The sequence below is a fragment of the Pinus tabuliformis genome, chromosome 2_2 (genome assembly GCF_031772625.1).
Source record: "Pinus tabuliformis cultivar Carrire ecotype Pingquan chromosome 2_2, CPIR1, whole genome shotgun sequence".
In the NCBI taxonomy this organism is placed as follows: domain Eukaryota; kingdom Viridiplantae; phylum Streptophyta; class Pinopsida; order Pinales; family Pinaceae; genus Pinus; species Pinus tabuliformis.
Window position 1 is genome coordinate 701,990,238 of NC_142300.1, and position 20,853 is coordinate 702,011,090.

Here is a 20,853-nt window from a genome sequence, read left to right on the forward strand (position 1 = left end):
ATTTTCATTGTTCAAACCATTGAATGATTTCCATTCAATTGATTGAACAACACAATTTGTTTTCATTTATTTTCGTTGTTCGAACAATTGAAAAAATTCCGTTCAATTGATTGAACAACACTTTTTTTTAGTGGTTTTGTTGTGCAAACGATGGAACGATTTCCATTCAATCGATTGAACAACACCTTTTAAGAATCTAAATTGTGAGTTTTTCTCATTTTTTTTCTTGATCATTATGCCATTTTCTCTTCTTCTTTTGTATTGCAAATAAGCACCATTTATATATTTGTGCCTCTTTTAAAGAAAAACGGTAATAATAATATCATTATGACTTCTAAAAGCCTTTCGATGGTTATCTTTATCCATAAGCTAATATGATGTATCTTTATGATGATTTCCTGAACGTCTTTTCTTTTGGACACATCATGAAATGATTCATTATCCTTAATCCATGTTGGCTTATGTTTACACTCCCAAATGGATAAAAATCATTGATATAATGATAAGGGGATAAGAGTATAACACTTTCCTTGGCATATTTTTACTTCTTACACCATCCCTGACTCTTAAGGAGCAAATGAGCCTCTCTTTTTCTATAATAAGAATTCCAAAAGAAAAATAAAATATCAAAATTCCTAAAACATTATCTAAAGAAGATAGGGGGTCTCATCACGACCCAGCCTACCATGATCATAAGGATGTAACAAGTGACATTCCAATTTGGCTACCAAACCAAGGCAATAACCTTCTTGATAATTAATATGTCAGAAGAATAGGGGGTCTCATCACGAGCTAGCCTGATCACTTTGTTACACCCTGGTGAGTGGCACTATGGTTATTTGGTCACCATGCTAGCATAGTGGTCTCTTTATGACAAAGAAAAGAAGAATTAATTGTAAGAAGGATTTTGGCTCATTTGGGGGGATTAAAAGCAACTCTTCCGAGGCTATGAATTCCTGCTGGCAGCAGTGGCTCTGCTTGTGGTATTGGAGTATCATCTTATATTGCCATATGTCATCTAGCTCTTATCACCTATGAATTTATTTCTAACGAGAATTCCCATTTAGATAGAACTTTTAGAAGCCGAATATCATGGTGACTTTAATCTATATTCATTATATTCCATACATCTGATCATTAAATGATAGCCATTAAACACATACCACCGATTATGTTGATGTGATTAATTTCGCTCACGGTAAAGATCTTTGACATAATGACTTGAAATTGTTGTTTTTACTTGATTTGGCCAATTCACGTCTGATGGCGAATATTGCTTAAATGATTTACTGATTTGCATGTTGTGTTTTTGGATTGGTTGTCAGCATTTATTTCGCATTAGTCTATTTTCTTGATTTTCACATGCTGAAAGGACGTGGACACCCATTTATCGTTAGAGGGGGGATGGCCTGCATATGCACAACACATATCACAGTTATGGAAAACTGTGTGACAATCATTCGGATTACCTTCGGAGTACAAACTGCATGATGAGCATGAATGTGTAATAATTAGTAGGAAATTACGATCGAATGAAGAATGGAAACCATTATGGGAAGCATGTGAACTTACGATTCTGCATTAAGTATGGCTAAAAGTATGAATGACTTAACTAAAAATGATAATAATTATCCAAGCAACATCATCTCCCTGTTAATTGTTGTAATATACATTACTGTTATTTTGCATTACAAAGGTGAAACACAATTGCATACAGGTGAACCAGCTTTAGGTGCAGCAGCCATGGGTGGAAGATCTATCCGTAGTGAACCTCCAGTACTAATGGTGTTGGATCAAGCTCGCGAAATCCTTGAACGCGCTAGTTGGCCGCAGTATTTAAATAGATTGCAGGGATTTCATGAGGAGTCAACGCTGGAATTTCTGCAAAATCTGCAAAATGGTAGCACAGTGGTAAAAGGTATAAGCATTATGGTTTTTGAAGAAGTCCTAGCCAAAGTCACTAGAATTCGGGTAGAAGGGGAAAAATGGGCAGATAAATGCATCCTTTTATACATCGCATTTGAATTATTCCAAGACCTGGGTGAGCAGCTGGTACGAACAGGGAAAGGAATTCATCCTTCGGCATTACAACAACCGTGGCAGTAATTGGCAGTCATCGTCCAAAGATACATCACCCGCGATGACCAACACAAATTGGTAAAGCCCTAACAATTGAAACTCCTAGCTATTTTAAAGAAAAGAATTTCAGTTAATTTACCATTTTATCTGAATTCCCTGTTACACGATGTTTCCCAATGGCTAAGGATAGCCAAGGACCCACATAGTGTAGTCAGCCATCATGGGTTAATTAAATTAATTATCACAAATAGATTGGCCCAACAACGATTAACATGGGACAGTATCATAAATCCTACCTTGGCCCCACCCACGGAATATGTGGAAACAAAGCAGCAAGGGCCAAGAACCCAAGGCCCAAAGAGAATACTAAAGAGAAAAATTCCCTCTACACCCTTAGTGTAGAAATTCTCACTGTATATTAACTTGATAATGCAATATAACTAAAACAAAATACTTTAATCTACTTCTACAATCAAACTTGCGGAAGCTTAATAGATTTGAACAAGATCAAGCGAAACACATATAACCAGAAGCAGAATCAATGACATGAAACACAGAAGAATAGTCAGGGGAAAACCTTAACTAAAAACCCCACTATCTGTATTATCATACAAGTGGAAAAATCTCAAGATTACACATAGATTTTTCTCTCACAGCTAGCCAACTCTCAGTACAATCCTCACAAATGCTCACAGGAAAAATATACTTCTCATTAAGTCCTCCTCACTGCCCTCCAAGATCATATTTCCTAGTGAAATTTTTCATGGGTGATCCTACTGTTACCATGTGTAACACTGATCACTCACACTGATCTTACACCCTGTAAAATTGTGCAAATCTCAAGGAATAAATTCCTTCTGCATGCAAGAGTTTTCCTTATAGGAAAATTCTTGCAACTAATAGTACACTATCCCTCTCTTTAATCTCAACTGGGTCTTTCATTGAATAGACATGCATGAGTTATTTATGAGAGAATCTTTAGCTATCTGGAGTACACTAGTTTGATGCATGCATGCACTAACTGACTGAACTCACAATTAGTTCCTCAAACTATTTGGAACTAATTTAACTGGACATAACTTAGTTAACTGAGCTAACTAATTACAACTCATCCTTATCTCCTTAATTAAGGGATAACTGTTGCATGAATTCACAAAGACTTCTAGCTTGAATTTCTCCAACTAATTAACTCAAGATGAATTAATTAACTATTTTTCAAGCAGCTGGTGAGACTAAATTCGAATATTAATTCTCAATTTTAATTCAAGGACAAATTAAAATTGGAATATTCTTGTTGCCACATTTCAACACTCCCTCTCAAAAATAAAGGGATTATCTTCTACCCCGATCCTGTCTCTATGGAACTTAAATTTACACTTTGATAATGCCTTCGTCAAAATGTCAACATCTTGCTCCTCGGTCGAAATATACTGCAACATCATGATCCTCCTCGCCACATAGTCTCTGAGATAATGATACTGAATGTTGATTTTCTTAGACCTGTCATGAAATACTGGATTCTCAGAGAGTTTGATACAACTCTGATTATCACAATAGATCACAGTTGGATCCATCCTCTGATCAAATAAACCAACTAAAATTTTCCCATCCAGATGGCCTCACATGTTGCCTGACTTGCAGCCATGTATTTGGCCTCTGCCATGCTGAGTGCAACTGACCTCTGTTTCTTGTTGTACCAAGAAACTACCATCAACCCAAGGTTGAAAATTCCATTTGATGTGCTCTTCTGATTTGATGGACTCCCTACCCAATCTGCATCAGTGAAGCCCTGTAGGTTCACTCCCTCTGTCCATTTGTACCATAATCCATACTGAGATGTGGCTCTGAGGTATCTCAATACATTCTTTCCCGCCTTCCAAAACATCTTCGTAGGTTGAACCATAGCTTGACTCAGTTGGTTCACCGCATAGCACAAATATGGTCATGTGTTCACTAAGTACATCAGTGAACCCATAAGCTGCATGTACACAGTAGCTTCTACTACTTCTCCTGAAGTAGCATCCTCCTTCCTCCAGTTACTTGCTAGAGGAGTCAGCATGGGCTTGCATTTCTCCACGTGGAATCTCTTGAGTATCTCATTGGCATACTTGCCTTGAGACACAAACAACTCTCCATCCTTTTTCCATACTTCCATGCCAAGGAAGTAATGCATGAGACCCGTGTCTTTCAGCTCGAATTCTCTTACAAGGTCCTCCTTGCAAGACATGATCAACTGATCATCACTTGACAATATGAGATAATCAAGATAAAGTACAATGATCAATTGCTTACCTTTCAACATAATGTGGTATAGGTTGGCATCTGCTTCACTCTTTGTGAAGCCTAACCCGATCAAGTAATTGTCGATCCTGGTGTACCAAGCATGAGGTTCTTGCTTCAGCCCGTAAAAAGTTCTTGAGTCAGCACACATGTGGCTCACGATCAAAGGTCTCAAAACCTTCCGGCTGCTCTATGTACACCTCTTCCTCAATCTTTCCATTGTGGAATGCAGCCTTCACATCCATCTAATGGATCTTCCAACCCATCTGTGTTGATAGTGCCAACATCGATCTGATAGATGATTACCTTGTGATAGGAGCAAAAGTCTCATCATAGTTAATCCCTTCAACTTGAGAAAAGCCACAGGCAACAAATCTTTCTTATGCTTCTCCACACTACCATCAACAGCTTGCTTTACCTTGTAAAGCCAACGGGAACTCACAACTGACTTGTTCTCCGGTCTTGGAACCACATCCCAAACACTATTCCGAACTATGGAGTCTTACTCCTCCACCATAGCATCAACCCAAATCGGTTGTTGCACTGCTTCCTCAAAGGAAGATGGCTCGATCTCAACACATTCCCCAAAAAGTGCCATGTATCCAGTGTACCTCTCAGGTGACCTCCTTTGTTTGCACTCAGAAGATGGTTCTCCCACATTCTCTCTCGCATCCAACAAAAATTTGTCAGCTTCTCTTGTGCGCTTTCGTCCATCTCTAGAAGACTCAGCTTGAGTGGATGTCTCCACTCCTGGAACCTCTACATGCAGCTTCTCTACCTCTATCTAAGGCTCCTCCTCCTTAGGAACCAACAGTTCCTCCACAGCCTGTAGTTGGAGCTCCCCCTCAAGGGAAACTCGCATGGCCTTCTACTCATCAAACTTGAGATCTCTGCGAACCACTGTCCTCCGACTGGTAGGCAAGTACACTCGATAGTTGTGGGGTGTATCAATGTACCCCACAATTATCCCCAACTCAGCTATTAGCTCAAGATTATTCCATGCAACCTTTGTCACATGGAAATATACCAATGATCCAAAGATCCTGAAGCGACCCACATTTGGTCTCTTACCAGAGAAATCTTCCTTTGGTGTTTTCATCCCAAGTATGCGATGCGAGCTTCTATTCTGCAAATATATTTTTGTGTTGCATGCTTCAACCCACAAATGAAGTGGTAGGCCTTGGTCATTCGGCATTGCCCTTGCTGCCCCTACAATCATTCTGTTCTTCCTCTTGGCCACCCCATTCTACTGTGGGTTATGAGGTTCTGTCAACTCCCATTTAATTCCTTCCGCTGCACAGAAGTCCTTAAACTCTTGAGAGACATACTCTACGCCATTTTTTCTTCTCAAGGCCTTAATCTTCTTCCCTGATTCTTTCTCAACCAAAGCTTTGAACTCACAAAACTTTGAGATGGTTTGATCCTTATTCTGCATGAAATAAATCCAGCATTTACGAGAATAATCATCAATGAAAATCACATAATACCATTGCTTCGCTGTGGTTGCCATCGATAATGGTCCACACAATTCAGTATGAACTTGCTATAAGATCGCTTCTACTCGACTGTCTTGATCATGAAAGGAAGACTTGGTGTACTTTCCCAAGGTACAACCTTTGCATGTGTCAAATTTCTCAAGTTTACCTTTAGGAAGTCCTATAGATATCTACTGCATTATCTTCAAGGCCGCATGATGCAAATGGCCCAACTACTCGTGCCATAACTCGCCAATGTCTTGACTTTTCACCAATTCTACTTTCGAACTCAATGCAGCACAATCATCTACCTCTAGTTTATAGAGATTCTTCCCTTGAATCCCAATCCTCTTGGCCTGACACATGGCTATGTGTCTTAGGAATGCCTTTCCTTTACTGAAGACAACATCGTAGCCTTTGTCCTCCAACATCATGACTGATACCAAGTTCTTCTTCAGTCCAGGCACATACTTCACATCAGTCAAGGTGAGAGGAGCTCCATGCTCCCTCTGAAAAGAAACTATGCCTTCTCCTAAAACACAGTACTTTCCATCGTCACCCATCTCTATGCGCATCTTGAGGTCTTTCTCCTCCAAGGTACTGAATAAAATTTTATTGCCGGTCATGTGGAATGAGGCTCCACTGTCAAGATACCAAACACAACCCACCATCAATGAAACCAGACATGCAATGAGGATAAAGTCCATTTCGAACTGAGAGGCTAATGCCTTAGCTTCTGATCCTTTTGTGGATCCATTTTTGGACTTCTTCGATGGGAAATTAGTTGCATAATTTCCCATCTCATGACAATTAAAGCATCTCACTTTAGACTTGTCAACTTTCTTCCCTCCATGAGAAGAATTGATTTGGAATGGGAAGCCTTCCCTTTCCCTTTCCTCGCCTTACTTGCTAAGGCTAGATTTTCTTCATCATCATTCTTTGATGAAGAATCATCTTGAGTGCTCCTCCTGATCTCCTCCTACATGAGATCCGACCACAGTCGTTCCCAATCTGACAGTTTCTCTCTTCCATTTACAGAGTCCTGGTAGCTATTCTAGTTCTTTGGAAGACCGAGGAGAGCAAGGCTCACCATATCATCATAGGCAATAGTTATTCCCACACTACTAAGCTCATCTCTGTAGGTGGTGAGCTTGTTCAGATATGTAGAAATAGTATCACCCTTCTTCATCTTGATTTTCCAAAGCTTATCCTTAAGCGCCAGTTTCCTTTGGTCGCTACTATTCTGATATAGTTCCTTCAATGTCTTCCACATTTAAAACGGAGTATCCTTCCTATGGAGACTCGAGACAATATGGTCTTGAACTCCCTCTAGAAGAATCCGTCTCGCCTTTGCCACACATTTCTTCCATTCAACCAATTCTTGTGCATTAGCTGCAGCTGGCTTGGGGATTTCTTGATCAATGAAATCCTTCAAACTATTGTCTTCTAATACATCTTCCATTCTATCTTTCCATGCTATGTAATTCGAGCTACCTTCCAAGGCATACTCAAGTCTTAAGCCATAGAACGACATTGACCAACCTGAAGTATGAGATGAATTCAATTTGTACCTGCAATCTCGAACTTCAAACTTTGAATTCTCTTCTCCATATATTGTTCACTACTTCGATAACCTTTACTCCTATACGATGTAGAAATTCTCACTGTAGATTAACATGATAATGCAATATAAATAAAGAAAAATACTTTAATCTACTTCTACAATCAAACTTGCAGAAGCTTAATGGATTTGAGCAAGATGAAGCAGAACACATATAACTAGCAACATAATCAATGCACATGAAACAAAGAAGAATACTCAGGGGAAAGCCTCAGCTAAAAACCCCACTATCTGTATTATCATACAAGTGGAAAAATCTTAGGATTACACACAACTTTTTCTCTCATAGCTAGCCAGCTCTCAGTACAATCCTCACAGATGCTCATAGGAAAAATAGACTTCTCATTAAGTCCTCCACACTACCCTCCAAGCTCCTCTTTCCTAGCACAGTTTTTCCTGTATGATCCTATTGTTACCATGTGTAACACTGATCACTCACACTGATCTTACACCCTATAAAACTGCACAAATCTCAAGGAATAAATTCCTTCTTCATGTAATAGTTTTTCTTATAGGAAAATTTTTGCAACTGATAGTACATTGTCCCTCTCTTTAATCTCAACTAGGTCTTTCTCTAAATAGACATGCATGAGTTATTTATGAGAGAATCTTCAGTTATATGAAGTACACTAGTTTGATGCATGCATGCATTAACTGATTGAACTCACAATTAGTTCCTCAAAATGTTTGGAACTAATTTAACTAGACATAACTCATTTAACTGATCTAACTAATTATAACTCAATTATAACTCATCCTTATCTCCTTAATTAAGGGATAATCTCCTTAATTTAAGCGATAACTATTCCATGACTTCACAAAGACTTCTAGCTTGAATTTATCCAACTAATTAACTCAAGATGAATTAACTAATTATTTTTCAAGTAGCTGGTGAGACTAAATTCCAATTTTAATTCAAGGACAAATTAAAATTGGAATATTCTTGTTGCCACATCTCAACACTTAGAATCAGCAAAGCGTAGGCGCTCTGTGCGAGTGAAAGCCTAAAGGCATATCTCAATCTAAGCAGAGGAAGCTGGACCATCCCGCACACCTCCTCTTAGTTTGCAAGACCCTCATTTGCAAGACTATGAGGAGGAAGTGGCTAGGGTATTGGGAAGCATGGGAGTGTTTACCGAAGGAAGAGAACATCCAGGGAACATTGAAAAACATAATTGTACCCCTGACCGATTGGCCCCTGCTGACAACCCTGGTCATGAGCAAACCCAACCATGCACTAATGCCATGAAGGAATAGAGGGAGACAATTCCTTCTATGGAAACACCTATTATGAAACTAGCTCACAAAAAGATAGAAAAGATAGATCAACGCCTTAGAATTCAGTCTCTTTGAGGGGGCAACCTCCTTTACATTACATAAATGAACAATTCTTCGATGATTCAAATGAAAAAACCTCCTTTCTATATATAGGAGTCTAAGGAGTCACAATATAACCTAGCCGACTTAACAATAATAATATAAAGGCACAAAAATAACAATAGAGGGATTCTATGGGGCACAATAATAACAATATGGGGACAATAGGGGCACAACAATATTAATAAGGGATACAACTACAATAGTAATGGGGTAATTGGTGAGCTCCAGTATTGTAGCAATAATGCTACAACTCCTGGGGCTTCCTGTCTCTTAATTTTATCAACCCGGTAGTTCGTACAAACTTGGAAGCGGCGGTGCTATATGCACAAGTACTAGCTCTTGTCGCAGCTGTCACTTGGTCAGCTGGCACAAGTCCGCTAGGGCTCAAGCCAACTTCTATAGGCTCTCAGAAGAAGCTTGCTAAATGATGGACGAAATCTAGCTCAGAGAAAACTAATCTACTTGACGAAAATGAACTGAAAGCAAATCAAAGCATGTAAACCTAGGAAACCCTAATTTTACCAGCTAATCTAACTAATGCGAAAATGAAGATGCAAACTTATGAGAAAAGGTGCCACTACCTATATGCTGATCAAATGCATGTGTCTATATTGCCTTTAACTAGAGAAAACATCTTTTTGTATTTTTGATTAAGTTGTTGAAATTATCATGCATGTGCTTCTAACTAGTTTTCCACTGTGCAGGGATGGATCAAGGGACGAATTGCTTTGGGAAAGGTTGGGATGGTACAGAGAGGGTCTAAGGGATACCTGACATTCTCTCTGAGAGTTTCACAAAGTTTGGATGACATGCAACCGTGTTTATGAACTTCTACAGGAAGTCTGCAGGGGTTTCTACAGGAAAGTCCTGTAGGTCTTCTACAGGATGTTTACGGATTGGATTTTTGAGGATGGGTGGTTGATGGAAGATGCATGGATGGTTATGGAGGTAGGATGGGGGTCTGAAGTGACCTAGGAACTGATGGATGGAGTGATGAGATGATATGTGGAAGGCTGATTTGGCTTTAAGGTAGTTGAGGCAACAATGGAGAAGAAGGTAAGGTTACTTGGCAAAAGAGAAGATGGGAGATGAGGGAACAGACTTGGTGATGGAGGAGCTGATCTGAACGAGGCTCAAATGAACGAGGAGGTGATGAAGGTGATAGAGATGCCCTGCACAATGCTCATTCAACAAATCAAGGAATTCTTGCAAACAAACCAAGTCCTAGCTAACTCAATCCAACTGTCAATGAAATGAATAAACAGCAGCTTTGTTTGGAAAGAGAACCACATACATCACGTGAGCAAGAACATGCCAAAAGATCTAAATGCATAACAAACTCCTACCAATCTATTATAAACATGAAAAGCTACTTGAACCATCAAAAGAAACCTAAGTAACAAAGCACGAATTAAATCTAAAGAGCAGATTTTATTATGAGAATGCAGCAAAGACACATAGATATAAACGAGGGAGGTACTGGGCGCTTGAGATGGGCCCAACCCCAAGAACTACAGCCTCCCAAGAGAGATTTAGAGCTGGTGCAAAGATGGATCCATATTTATTAATCAAGAAATGAAAAGTACATCAAAACTGTCCATAAGGAGAGCTTGAGAATGAGCTGAAAGCAAAGCTAATCCATGGCCTAAAAATCGAACTACAAGCTAGCTAACTAATGGCTAAAACAAAATGACTAACTAGCTACAAAAATGACTACCAACTAGCTAACCCAATTGAGGCCCCAAGCCTTCTTATTTATATAATTTGAGGACCCAACAGTCCTCCTAAAAGTTAGGGACTTGGCTGCCCAAGACTTGTAGTTAACAGTAGTCCAACTTGACTTGCTTGGCTGCCCTTGAGCTCATTGATTTGGTGGCCTTTGAACTCCGAGCTGATGGTGGAGAATTCGAGGTAAGGGTCCATAAATGAGGGGGACACCTTCCTACAAATCCTCTAGCTTGTTCTCCCACGAATTTGGCTGCCAAGTGCTCATTAAGACCTTCAATTTTGTCTCCAAGTTGACCAACAAGGCTACACAAAGCACCCATTAGACTTGTTGGCATAATGACTAACCAAATTCACTCTATTAACATAAAAATAATCAAAAACATGCAATAAACAAATGAGAATGGTGGAATAAGCCAAATTAGGAGGTTGAATGAGCCCAAATAATTGTACATTTTTGGGGCTCATCATCACCCCCCTACTGAAAGTGTTGCTCATCCTCTGAGCAACCAAATCTCTCCCCTTGTCTTTGATGGCCCTGGTGACTTCCTTGGCTAATCATCTCGTCCAATTTCTCCTTTGGATTCCTTTTTTCAAACTTCCTGTAGAAACAGTTCGCTGGCTTCCTGTAGAAACAGTCTGCCAGCTTCCTGTAGAACCAATTTTCTCTGATTTGCTTGGCTGGGGGTGCCTCCTCCTTGAACTGTGTTGTGGCAGCCTTCATCTTCTCCTCCTTTCTGCTCTTCTCCCTCACGGCCTGCTGCTTTTCCTGTTGAATTCTCAGCTTCCTGTAGAACTGTCTCATCATCCTATAGAGAGGCCTTTGTGTCCAACATTTTCATTCTTTCTCTCTAAGTGGATGTCTTCGGGCTTCCCTGTTCATAGCTGATGGATATCTTTGAAGGAGGCTCCTCCTTTTGTTTCACTTTCGTGTCCTTAATGACAATTTGCTCCTTTGACAGTGGTTTGGGTTTGCCCACTTTTATTTGTGTGCTCTTTTTTTTGACTTTGAAGTACATGAAGGTTTGCCTCTTTCCCTTCCCTTTTGGTCTTGGAGGTGTGCTAATGGTGGCAAGTATGGCTGCTGCCTCCTTAGCTAGGATGTCCACCTTCTTCTCTTTGGGTTTTACCTTTTTGGGGCTTCCTGTAGAAGCCTGTTTCTACAATTTCGGGCTTCCTGTAGAAGCCTGTTTCTGCAATTTTGGGCCTCCTGTAGAATCCTTTATCTCTGTTTTCGGGCTTCCTGTAGAAGCCTGCTTCTCAATGATCCTGCAGCTTATCACAAAAAGGCATCCATTGTGCTCTGGGGAAGGGCTATACCACTGCCGGGTTTTCCCTCAATTTAGTGGACTCAGTGGGTTCCCGTCTTATAAAACCACCCGGCATGATGAACACTGTCGTTTTAATTAAGGGTGGCAAATGCAACAGAGATTTGGTCTATTAAGACAGAGCATGCACATAATCCAAAAAATTCAACACAGTCTACTTATATCGACATCCTGTAGAACGATAGCATAGGCACAGCAAACAACGATTCCACCAATATCTTTATGACTCGACTGTGGACGAAGGTCTTGCCACTTTTACTAACCAGTTGCATGCAAAGTTCAGGGTTACCTCTTTAATTGGCCAACTTTTTTCGTGAGGCACCCGCTTTCCTGTAGATGACTGCGTTCCTGTGATTTTTCTTCTTGGTTCTTATGACAGAGTTTCATCACTGTGTAGACCTCTCCTTTGACCAATTCTCGGGTCATAATACTGCTGCTACCCCAGAACTCGACTGATCAACAGGAATTAAGCTCTCACAGACATAGTGCAGAGCTGATTTTTACACCAACCATGTAACCTATTGCAAAACAGAGATTGGACATGTGCATAGGTGAGTGTTACAATGGTTTATCGCTTCCAACAAAGGAATTTCTTAATAGGACCCATGGAAGAGAATTTGACGCAGAATAATTGAACATTCCGTGCACACACAGGAGAACTACTATTATGGATTCAAATGCAAGTGCAAATTAATCAGCGGATGGTGAGGGCATTTCACGGTTGCGTTCAATTGGCTGCTTATGGAAGCTTCCACTGATGGAGGGTGAGCTGGCGAAGTGCACGTTGGCCCCATGCAAACTGTAGTTCTGCAATGGCATAAGAGTTTTCTGCAGCAATCTTGATGGCGGCTGCTCTTGTGCTAATAAAAATTACCAACAAAATCCACACTTCCAGTTGTGTGCAGGTTGACTAACAGCTGAGCGCTCATTCTGCGTGATTTTTGGGGTGAGGTGGCACATACGTGCGTTAGATTTTTCAAAATGTAGTGATACATGACTTCTTCTCTCTGTTAATTAATTGACATCCTGTTCATTGGAGTTAAACTTTCTATCACTGTTTTTTCTTTTAATTTTTTTACGAGAGTCCATTGTCCCCGTGCACTGCGTGGCTGCCGGCGGAGTTCTGAAGCAGACAATCAATTGAGCCTTGCTAATCCGTGGCTTAATTCCTCATCCCATTCGTTCATGCAGTTCCCAATTAAATCTATGCAATAGAGGAATGAGATTAGTCACATACCTGCAAGTTAAACGGCTGATTGTGAAGCGTGTTGCTGCATGCATGTGTTGATCTTCATTTGCTGCATGTATGGTGGCTTGACGGATGATTTATGGCTGTTTTTTCTTGTGCAGGTGCCCTCTGGACGGATCTACGCTGCACGCGTTCATTTCCACGTTCAACTCTGCCCGTTCAAGCTGCTGCTGCTGCCTGGTCACCAACCCAGAACTTCTTTTTGCCATTTCTCCCAAACGGTAGATCGGTTTGATCTGAAACTTGGTGAGCATGTTACTACCATCATTATGCATCTCCCATATCAAATTCGTGATCAATGGATGCACGGATTTCGAGAAAAATGGAAAATGGCTGAAGAATTCAGAGGTCGATTTCTCGGAAACCGTGCATCGGAATCGGCTGAAACTGCTTGGGTAGGTTACCATCACTCACATGCATATCCCCATGAAACAGGTTTTGAAACGGATGCACGGTTATGGAGAAAATGCAAAAATGGCTGATGGTGATGGAGGCTGATTTCTTGGAAACCGTGCACCGGAATTGCATGAAACTGCTCAGGCATGTTGTCATCGACCTTGTACAATCCCCCATAAAACGGTTTGTCAAATGGATGCATGGTTCTCAAGTTATGGCAAAAACAAATTCTACTCTATGTGTTTTTGGCATCAAGGCATTTTGCATGTGCTTGCATGGGATGACAAAATGAATTTTGGTTGTGATGCAGGTATGGAGATGATGGAGGAGGAGTTGGAAGATGGCATGAGGGCTTCTGAACACTTGAGGAAGCTACCATGCTCGCGAAACCACTTTTTGAAATGCATGCCTAGTTTCCCACAATTTCTACAGGAAGATCCTGTAGAAGCACAATGAGAAGCACAAGGAGGTGGAAAAAAATGATGGATGAAGGCAAGGGATGGACACACAAGTGCTTGCAAGCCTAACCAATAGGCTCCCACCATCAGATTCACTTTTGAAATTGGATTTGGCTCGTCCAAAGGTTCTACAGGATGTTTCCTGTAGAAGTTCAGAGCTTTCCTGTAGAAGACACAGTTTTGAGGAAAGAAGCTTAATGACATGAAAAAAATGATGGAAAAGGGGTGAGGAATGGAAACATGGATGTGGGTAGGCCTCATGGACATATTCCAAGCCTTCAGGTCCTCCTTGGAGATCAATTTGGCTTTTTTGTAAGCTTCCTGTAGAAGATACGAAACTTCCTGTAGAAGGCACAAAAACTCCTTTGTCTTTGATTTGAGTGCGCCTCCTATCATGAAACGTCCTTCTTTAGCCTGCAATGTCATTGCTGCAACATGAAATGGAGATTAGCTTTATTTTTCTTTTTTCTTTTTCTCTTTTTTTTTTTGAAAAACAACTAGGGCGCCTCATGGAGGTTTTCACCCTAATTGCCTGCCTTGGGCGCCTCAAAGGGAGGTTTTCACCCAAAGATCTTATCCCATTTTTCTTTTTTTTCAACCCATTGACCGCCTCATGGAGGTTTTCAATCAATGAGCCAATCTAAGGCGCCTCCGAGGAGGTTTTCACCTTAGATTTCTATTTTCCTCTTTTTTCATTTTTTCCTTTTCTTTACTTTTTTTTTTTTTTTTTTTCTTTTTTCCTACCCTACCCTACTTGAAAAACAAAATCATTTTCAAGTATAAGAATACTTCCAATGGAGCCATGTGCACATCGGGATTAGAGAAAAAATGATGTGGAGGCTCGAAATGCATGCTCTGACAGGTATCCAGATCTCAGAGACCAAATGATCTGACTTTGAAGGGATCAAACATAGTTGAGGAAGAGAGTACTGCTGCAACTTAGTGACTGTCTGGAACCATGTCTCAATATAGCTTTGATATCCTTGGTCCCTTTGCTGATCTGGATCATTCTTCATGTCACTTTCTATCATGACTTTCTCATCTTCCTCCTTTTGCTGATCTTTCTCTTGAATACATGGAAGATTTGATGGTAACCATGAGGGAACTTTCTCCATCTCTGATTCTGATCTCTTCTCTTCATCAAGTGCAGCCCATGGTTCTTTGATCTTTTCTTTTGGATCTTCTTTTGCCTTTGGTCCTTCAATGATTTCAAGATGATCTCTTTTTTGCAACACTCTTCCTGAGCTTTGGTGAAGATCATTGGGCTCAAGAGGAGTTGTTTGGATATGTTGTGCCTCAGATTTGCAATGGGGTTGAGCTACTCCATTGCATGGTTTTGGAAATGGAGGCATGGGTAGATGAGTGGAGGTGTGAGTTTGAGATGGAGATGGATGGCATTGTGGTTGGGTAGGCATTTGGGGTTGCCTTGGTGGAGGAGGAGGCGATGGTTGTGGATGAGCAGGTGGTGGAGGAAAATGAGCGGGATGAGAGTTGTACTGGGGCCTCCACTCCTGATAAGGTGCATTCCACTAAGGCTGTGGCTGAGCATAAGAGTGAAATGAATGAGCAACTGGTTGGGTATAATATGGATCTGTAAAGGAGCAAGGAGAATATGACCAAGGAGGAGGTGTAGACCAGGAAGGATGAGCAGGGGGATCCCAAGAAGGCATGAAAGTGGCTTGATAAGGGTCATAATAGGTCTCGGGTATCCCTTGTAGTTCCTGCTGGTAAGATCTAGGTCCATGTGGCCTCCCTTGGTTCATATAATAGAGTGATTCAGTGGCTCCCTTGGCTCTTTGATATGCAGCTTTGATTTTGGGCAAGGAAGGGCACTGATCTGTAGGATGGTATTCTTCACATACAAAACACACTTCTAGGGAGTGCATTGGACATTCGTTCCTTGGATGCTTTTTAAGGCACCTAGGACAAAAAATGACCAAAGCCCTCTTGGCTTCTTCTTGCTTCTTTTGGATCCGCAAGGTATCCAGTTGCATGGCAAGAAACTGCCTCATATCTCTCTTGAAATCTTTGATCTGATTTTCAAATTCATCCTTGGACAAGATGTTGCTCTCAACATTTCTGCTTGTAGCCATTTGCTTCAGAGGAATGTTTCTTCTTCTTCTCCCCTAGAGGTTCTTCAGATATGTCTTGATGTCCACCCAGGGGTTCTTTCATCACAGCCATCGAAGAAGAACGTTGGCTGTGTGAAGCAGTGGGGGTGTTGTGCAATCATTTTTCTAACTTATCTCTACTCCTACAAGGCATGAAATAGATTGAACTGCAACTAACTATCTTGCGAAATTGAAATGAAAGCAGGAAAGGACTACTCTATTTTGCTCAAATGAAATTGCAAGAATGAAATGCTAATCTACGCTTGCAGAATTGAAATGCGGAATTGAAAGGCTATTCTAGGAAAGCAGGAAATGCTAATCTATGAAAGCAGGAAATAATGATCTATGAAAGCAGGAAATGTCTATGCTACTTTTGCAGAATGAAAATGAAATAAACTACTGAGCAGAAGGTTGTAGTAGAAAATAGAAGAATAGCAACAATCACCAATACTCTGCCGCTTCCCCGGCAACGGCGCCAAAAAGATGGTGAGCTCCAGTATTGTAGCAATAATGCTACAACTCCTGGGGCTTCCTGTCTCTTAATTTTATCAACCCGGTAGTTCGTACAAACTTGGAAGCGGCGGTGCTATATGCACAAGTACTAGCTCTTGTCGCAGCTGTCACTTGGTCAGCTGGCACAAGTCCGCTAGGGCTCAAGCCAACTTCTATAGGCTCTCAGAAGAAGCTTGCTAAATGATGGACGAAAGCTAGCTCAGAGAAAACTAATCTACTTGGCGAAAATGAACTGAAAGCAAATCAAAGCATGTAAACCTAGGAAACCCTAATTTTACCAGCTAATCTAACTAATGCGAAAATGAAGATGCAAACTTATGAGAAAAGGTGCCACTACCTATATGCTGATCAAATGCATGTGTCTATATTGCCTTTAACTAGAGAAAACATCTTTTTGTATTTTTGATTAAGTTGTTGAAATTATCATGCATGTGCTTCTAACTAGTTTTCCACTGTGCAGGGATGGATCAAGGGACGAATTGCTTTGGGAAAGGTTGGGATGGTACAGAGAGGGTCTAAGGGATACCTGACATTCTCTCTAAGAGTTTCACAAAGTTTGGATGACATGCAACCGTGTTTATGAACTTCTACAGGAAGTCTGCAGGGGTTTCTACAGGAAAGTCCTGTAGGTCTTCTACAGGATGTTTACGGATTGGATTTTTGAGGATGGGTGGTTGATGGAAGATGCATGGATGGTTATGGAGGTAGGATGGGGGTCTGAAGTGACCTAGGAACTGATGGATGGAGTGATGAGATGATATGTGGAAGGCTGATTTGGCTTTAAGGTAGTTGAGGCAACAATGGAGAAGAAGGTAAGGTTACTTGGCAAAAGAGAAGATGGGAGATGAGGGAACAGACTTGGTGATGGAGGAGCTGATCTGAACGAGGCTCAAATGAACGAGGAGGTGATGAAGGTGATAGAGATGCCCTGCACAATGCTCATTCAACAAATCAAGGAATTCTTGCAAACAAACCAAGTCCTAGCTAACTCAATCCAACTGTCAATGAAATGAATAAATAGCAGCTTTGTTTGGAAAGAGAACCACATACATCACGTGAGCAAGAACATGCCAAAAGATCTAAATACATAACAAACTCCTACCAATCTATTATAAACATGAAAAGCTACTTGAACCATCAAAAGAAACCTAAGTAACAAAGCACGAATTAAGTCTAAAGAGCAGATTTTATTATGAGAATGCAACAAAGACACATAAATATAAACAAGGGAGGTACTGGGCGCTTGAGATGGGCCCAACCCCAAGAACTACAGCCTCCCAAGAGAGATTTAGATCTGGTGCAAAGCTGGATCCATATTTATTAATCAAGAAATGAAAAGTACATCAAAACTGTCCATAAGGAGAGCTTGAGAATGAGCTGAAAGCAAAGCTAATCCATGGCCTAAAAATCGAACTACAAGCTAGCTAACTAATGGCTAAAACAAAATGACTAACTAGCTACAAAAATGACTACCAACTAGCTAACCCAATTGAGGCCCCAAGCCTTCTTATTTATACAATTTGAGGACCCAACAGTCCTCCTAAAAGTTAGGGACTTGGCTGCCCAAGACTTGTAGTTAACAGCAGTCCAACTTGACTTGCTTGGCTGCCCTTGAGCTCATTGATTTGGTGGCCTTTGAACTCCGAGCTGATGGTGGAGAATTCGAGGTAAGGGTCCATAAATGAGGGGGACACCTTCCTACAAATCCTCTAGCTTGTTCTCCCACGAATTTGGCTGCCAAGTGCTCATTAAGACCTTCAATTTTGTCTCCAAGTTGACCAACAAGGCTACACAAAGCACCCATTAGACTTGTTGGCATAATGACTAACCAAATTCACTCTATTAACATAAAAATAATCAAAAACATGCAATAAACAAATGAGAATGGTGGAATAAGCCAAATTAGGAGGTTGAATGAGCCCAAATAATTGTACATTTTTGGGGCTCATCAGTAATCACTAGTATTATAGGGACCTAACATGCCCCTATCCTTCAAAATAGTGTTGTCCTCAATGCTTGAGTAGTTCTAGATGCTTCTATATAAAATTCTCATCCTCCCATGTGGAATCTTCAGCGGATAAGTTCTTCCACTTGATGAGATACTCCAAAATTGATCGATTTCGTAGCTGTCAAGTTCTTGTTTCTGTGACTGCTTCTGGTTCCAATATAATTTTTCCTTCCTCGTCAAGTTCTGGCAATATTGTTTGAACTAGGAGCTTGTCACCTATAACCTTCTTTAAACATGAAACATGGAAAACTGGGTGCACTCGAGAAGCTGCAGGAAGCTCCAATTTGTATGCCATAGTACCAATCTTTTGCAACACCTTGTACGGACCATAATACTTTGGTGATAATTTATTATCCTTCATAGCTTGCCCGAGGGACATTTTTTTATATGGCTGTAGCTGTAGGAATACCCAATCAGCTACATCAAAACTTCTTTCGCTGCGATGTTGATCTGCCTGTTATTTCATTCTATTCTACGCCAACACGAGGTTATCCTTTAAGAGTTGGAGGACTTGTTGTTGATGCTCGATGTGATGTTCCACTGCTTGAACCTTAGAATTTTCTCTTAAATATGATGTGATGGATGGTGGATGATATCCATAAAGTGCCATAAATGGGGTCATTTTTGTTGTTGCATGGAAGGAAGTGTTATACCACCATTCAGCTAGAGGCAACCATTTGACCCATTGTGTCTGTTTATCAGATACAAAGAAACGAAGATATCCTTCCAAACATTTGTTTACTATCTCAATTTGCCCATCATATTGAGGATGATAAGATGAGCTATGAGCTAACTGAGTACCAAGACAAGAAAATAATTTTGTCCAAAAATTTCCAGTGAAAATGGGATCTCTGTCACTTACAATAATCTTTGGGTTTCCATGTAGCTTTTGAATTGTTTCCATAAATGCAGTAGAAATTGTACTGGCTTTAAATGGATGTGATAATGCACAAAGTGTGCATACTTGGTAAGTCTATCAACTACCACCATGATGACACTCTTTCCCTCAGACTTGGTGATGAGCCCCAATTTTTGGTATAATTTGGGCTCATTTTGCCTACTTGTTTTGCTCAAACCATTCACTTTTTACTGCTTATGCATGCATTTCTTAGTTTATTCGTGTTGTTTGTAGGAAGAAGGGTAGACATTTTATCTACGTGACTAATGCATTATGATTTCAGGTTTTTGGCATTAAAAGGGAGAAAAAGACAACGAAAAAGGAGACAAGGAGACAATGAGGTGGCACTGCTGGTTTTTAGGAGAGGATGTCCACAGTCTTGGGACCCTCCTCGTGATTCCCACCATAGCTCCGAGCTCCAATCCATCTCCCCACCGAGCTTAGAAGCAGCCAGCTGTTCTACAGGAACAACAGTTATAAATGTTCTACAGGAACAGTAGTTATGACTGTCCTACAGGATCAGCAGTTAAGCTTCAGTTGGACAGCCGAGCTCCTAAAATCAAGGACACCTGTTGGATGATCGTTTTTGCATAAGTATGGAGGCCGTAGCCTTTGATAGGTTGTTGAAACTTTCGCATTACTATTGTAATTTTTTAGCATAGCTCGGTGCAGTTCTTTTTGTAAGCCAAGTTTGGCATGACATCAGATTATGAATAAAGAAGGTAGATTTTGATCTAGTTCTGAGTTTTCTCAAGGAGCTATAGCTCTCAGGTTAGGGCCCAACCTGAGAGCAATAGATCTCCTCAGTGTTGTAATGTGTTTGCATTTCGTTCCAGCACTTTGAGTTTGTTTATTTTCACATGCAATTCGAATTCACAGTTTGGTAAATTAGTCGTTTTCATGAGCATAGATAGGACTAGTTTATGGTGATTTGCTTTCAATTGCTCAAGTTTGATAGGAGGATAGAGATAATCTCTTGGAGCTCCAGCAAAAAAGGTTGAGAAAGTCTCCACTGCCATCTCTGTTTGGAGATTGGAGTGCAGCCTATACCAGCCACAAAAATACGCGGTTCTTCACTTTATACATGCTGCAACATAGTCTCGTTTATGATAGATCTTTCCATGCACTTCACTCTTGCACCATACACCTTCATCACCGCTTCATGCACATTCCTCTACACGCTTTATACTGCTGTTCATTGAGTTCAGGTAGCTTAGGTTAATGAATTTTCATCTTGGTGACAGTCATAAGCCATTTGTTTCATTTACACTGCTTTTCATCATTCTATTACCTCCTTCTTCGTCTTGATCGCGCATACAACCACATCCTCGA